At 39.1% G+C, this 5,000-nt stretch overlaps 1 protein-coding gene across 6 annotated transcripts in view; it reads left to right on the top strand.

Moving 5' to 3' along the window:
• LOC136833233 (DBH-like monooxygenase protein 1) overlaps positions 1–5,000 on the top strand; it is a 1,137,248-nt gene that overhangs the window by 1,041,058 nt on the left and 91,190 nt on the right. The window lies entirely within an intron of this gene.

The raw sequence follows: 5,000 nt of genomic DNA, 5'->3' as shown, positions 1-5,000 counted from the left end.
GAGGTGGTAGGGCGAGGTTGTTGATGATGCCATTATTATTATTATTATTATTATTATCATTATTATTATTATTATTATTATTATTATTATTATTATTATTATTATTATTAAAGTAGAGTTTGATGTTACTGGAGTTGGCGGGGCGATGGTACCATCTATTATTATTATTATTATTATTATTATTATTATTATTATTATTATTATTATTATAGAAGAGTCTGATGTCATCGGAGGTGGCGGGGCGAGGTTCCTGATGGTACCATGTTTATTATTATTATTATAATAATTATTATTATTATTATTATGTATTTGTAAAATTGAAATCAGAGGGTAAAGAAAAATACTGTTGTCAGCATTGTTTGTGAAAATGCAAGCAGAACAGGCAGACTGGCAGACACAAAGACACGTAGACAGGCAGCTTACTTAAGTCTCAAACAACCATCCCACTGCTTTCGACAAGGGAGAGAGGGCCGTCCAGCAAAACAACGGGGGTCATTATTTTATTAATATCGTCCCTGGGGCGGAGGGGAGGGGAGAGGGGAGGGCCGGAGAGGAGAGGAGAGGGGGGACAACCTTTCGTCCGCCGAATAAAGCCCTTGTTGAACAACTCGGTCCGAAATGAGTTCAATTGCAAGCAGGTGCTTCTGCTTGCTTCTGCTGTTGCTGTTATTGCTGTTATTGCTGCTGTTGATGCTTCCTCGGGAGATGATGGTTTTAAGCATGATAAGGAGAACGAAGTGAAATTGCTGAATGAATTCTCTCCTGTTTGTGTGTGTCTCTCTCTCTCTCCCTCTCTCAACATGTTAAGTATTAGGTTGGTGATGTGTGTTGAAAGGAAAATTGCCCCTGGAAAAGGGCGTGTATTAATGAGAGAGAGAGAGAGAGAGAGAGAGAGAGAGAGAGAGAGAGAGAGAGAGAGAGAGAGAGAGAGAGTTTTCATTGCATGCTCGACTGAGAGAAGATTAGTGAATGTATTATTCTATTGTTGTAATTTGTCGTGTTTATTTAGTTGTGCTTTTGTCTATTTATATATATAAATATATATGATTATATATGTGTGTATATATATATAAAGAGAGAGAGAGAGAGAGAGAGAGAGAGAGAGAGAGAGAGAGAGAGAATATGCATACGAAAATGAATGAATGATGCGTGAGTACGCCACATTGTAGACGAGAGTCACCTTCGGTACCACGTCAAATTATACACTCCCGACAACTGCGCATGCGTCTCTGTGGATCCCTCTCTGTCCCTGTAAACCTAATTGACCCGGGGGATGATCCGCCAACTTCCGTGACAGTTTGATGCTTAGTTATTGCTTAGTTATATCGACAGTTATACGTTCACTCAGAAGTGAAAATGAGTTTCGTCGCTTATATTCCTATACCTCCCAACCTCCGCCAGTCCTTGCTATAACCCCACCTCCCCATCCCATCTTCCCCCCAATCCCTTCCCATCTTCCTCCCCCTCCCCCTCCCCCTCTCCCCCCTTCTTACCGTCTCTTACACTGACAGATACCCTTCGTTGACAGCTGCAATGACAAGGTATGGGCGAGTGTATTTTTGGGGGACGCGAGAGGGTGTGGTCCCCTGGCTCCTGTCACGAAAAGGTGCGGGGGGGGGAGGGTAAGACCCCTTTACAGGGGCCTGCGTAGAGAAGAGGAGCCCTGCTGTAGTAGAGCTTATGGCATAGCAAAGGGGGACCCGGATCCAGGACCCACGTAGGAGAAAAAGGAGGAGGAGGGGTTGTGGGGGGGGGAGGTGGGGGGTTTTTAGGGCCTAGGGTGGATATTGATATGGGCTTTCTTTTCACCTTTTGTTTGTTTTCGTTTGCATGCCCTAACAAGGGCTGCCCCCGTTCTTGTTTTGTTTGCTTTGGGAAAGTAGATCTCCAGGTCTTCTTCCCCCACTGTAGCTGTTGTTATTGTTTTTGTTGTTGTTGTTGATGCCTGTGTGACATAGGGCGTTTTGTTGATTTTCCCAAAGCGGAGAGAGTTTTGGAGTTCGGTTGGGGAGGGGGAGAGGGAGAGGGGAGGTAGGGGCGTCCAGGATGGGAGACTGTGGATGGAAGAGTCTCAATGGTGTGTTGGTGGTTGGGTTGGGAGGGTGGGGGGAAGGGGAAGGGGTTTGAATAAGGAGAGGTAAAAGAGTTTGAAGGTCGGGGGAGGTAAACCAGAGTGTGAGGAAAGTTGAGCATCTCAGTATGTATTGGGGGTTAATGGAAGGAGGGAAAAGTTGAGAAAGGTAGAGGGGATGGTAAACCAAAGAGTGGGGTGTGAGTGAGGAGGGGGTGGAGGAAGGGGGGAGGGAATGGGAGAGAAGGGGAGGAGGAATGAGGAAATAGAATTCCATGATGAGGCCTGATGTGTTTTCGCTGGGTGTAGAGAATTAATACTGTTGTTTCATTAGGCTAGAAGCACTCCAGTTTTTGTTATGATGATGATGATGACAGTGATAGTGATGGCGTTGGATGACGGTACTTTATGGCTGTGATGAGACGTCCCTTGATAGAGTCTCTTAGTGATGGTGATGATGGTGTTGATGGTGGTGGTGGGCGGTGGTACACCTTTGATTACTTCTAAAGGTGTTAATGACAGGTGATGTAGTACAAGGTGATGTTTTTTCGCTGAGATATTATATATTATATATATATATATATATATATATATATATATATATATATATATATATATATATATATATATATATATATATATATATATATATATATATATATATATATATATATATATATATATATATATATATATATATATATATATATATATACTGTATATGTATACATGATGGCCGTGTGGTTTATTGCGCGTCACTGTAATCCTGAGTTCTTGTCTTCTGTGGTTCGAGCCCACGAGACGACGAACTTATTATCTACTAAAAAAAATTCCCCTTCGGGTAACATATATGAAAATATAATATTTCCGAGGTAGAACGAATTGGATATTCAAGGACATTTGTAGCTTAATGCTTGTGTATGAACACGGTGATGTGATAAATTTCATTCATAAATATATATATATATATATATATATATATATATATATATATATATTATATATATATATATTGTGTGTGTGAGAGTGTGTGTGTTTAGATATATAATTCTATATATTATTGTAGTTAATCTCTCTAGCAGTAACTTGAAGAAAGCACCATACCATTTCTTAAAAACTGTTCGAATATTAAAAATCCAATAATACTGATGCAGATTACCTGTACCTAGACATTGATAAGGAACTACAATCGTTATACACTGATTTATGAGCATGGATTTTTAATACTCAGAAAATTATTATTACAGTATTTTTATTATTAGTAGCAGCAATAATTATAGAAGTAATAGAAGCAGGTTTTTTGGTGTTTTCATTACTAAGGCCATATTAAACATGTAACCCATAATTATCATTCTGTTATGGAACTTTCACTAGCTCCCCAAATTTCTGTTCAATTATATATTTCTAATTTTCTTCACTTAAATGCATCCATTTTTCAGCCAAATAACAGGTTATAAAATGGGTGTGATGGTGGCTGATGGGGTAATGGTGTTGGTAGGGGGTAGGGGGGGGGAAGGAGAGGGGGAGGAGGAAGTGAATGATAAAGTATGAAAGCAGAAGGAGATAAGTTTGAGGGGAGGGACGGGTTTGGTGGGATTAGAGATAGTTGGATAGTTAAAGCCATCCTTCCTCCCTTCCCCCCTCCCCCCTTCCCCATTCCCTTCCCCTTCCTCTCACCCTCACTCCCACCCACACCCTCACACGCCCGTCTACGCCCAAGCCATAATTTCATTCTCTGAAAAGAAAAATAGATACGAGAGACAAAGAAAACATAAATAAAGGTTTATCTCGGGGTGTCTTCTTACTTGAGCGACCATTAATAAACATTGGCGAAATTTCTCTCTCTCTCTCTCTCTCTCTCTCTCTCTCTCTCTCTCTCTCTCTCTCTCTCTCTCTCTCTCTTCCCAGGCAGTTGTTGACAGCCGAGGCATTCCCGTGAAATTATATGTGACGGTTATATGTTATTGTTGTAAATAAAGTGACACCTAAATATGGGTGCCTGCGTATCGTGGGGGCCATTAGTTATTTTGGTAATAGTCCAGCGATGTTTTGACGGAATCATTATTTTTTTTTTATTTTTGTGGATGGTCTGAGAAGCGGTTCGTGTAGTGTGTTAAAGTGTGAAATTCCTCTCTCTCTCTCTCTCTCTCTCTCTCTCTCTCTCTCTCTCTCTCTCTCTCTCTCTCTCTCTCTCTCTTGAAATGGCTCAAGAGGGGATTTAGCGAAATACTAAAACATCGGCGTTGTTTTCTTTTGCTGTCGCTGGATGGATTAGTTTCGTTTAGGCATTTCAGTATATTTTCTTTTCTAAAACACACACATATAATATACATATATATATATATAATATATATATATATATATATATATATATATATATATATATATATATATATATATATATATATATATATATATATATATATATATATATATATATATATATATATATATATATATATATATATATATATATATATATATATATATATATATATATATATATATATATATATATATATATATATACACACACACACGCGCGCGTACTCGCACGGGCGTAATTGCATTCATGTGTCGGTAACACAATAGGTTACACAGTCATTGTTTGCATAGCATTATTGTAGTAAATCACATGTTGATTTATCTACATCCATCTAGGTCGTTAGCGCTACCTTCGTGATACTCTTTGTTGTAGGAAATCGCCTAATTATCTTCGCCCAGCCGTGCTGTATTTCACTGTATTGCCTACAGCTGAATCGAATGGAGTTGATGTTTTTATCCGTTTATGAGTGCGCTCGTTAACTACATATCTCGAGAACTGTCGAACGGACTGTGATTAAAATTGTTGAAGTGATTTTAGTTTTATGAAAACAAAATTGCGCCGGCTTTGTCTGTCCGTCCGCACTTTTTTTGTCCGCCCTTAGAT

Source organism: Macrobrachium rosenbergii, chromosome 51 (assembly GCF_040412425.1).
Source record: "Macrobrachium rosenbergii isolate ZJJX-2024 chromosome 51, ASM4041242v1, whole genome shotgun sequence".
NCBI lineage: Eukaryota > Metazoa > Arthropoda > Malacostraca > Decapoda > Palaemonidae > Macrobrachium > Macrobrachium rosenbergii.
The sequence above is the reverse complement of the archived record's forward strand: the minus strand, read 5'-3'. Positions and strand labels throughout refer to the sequence as shown.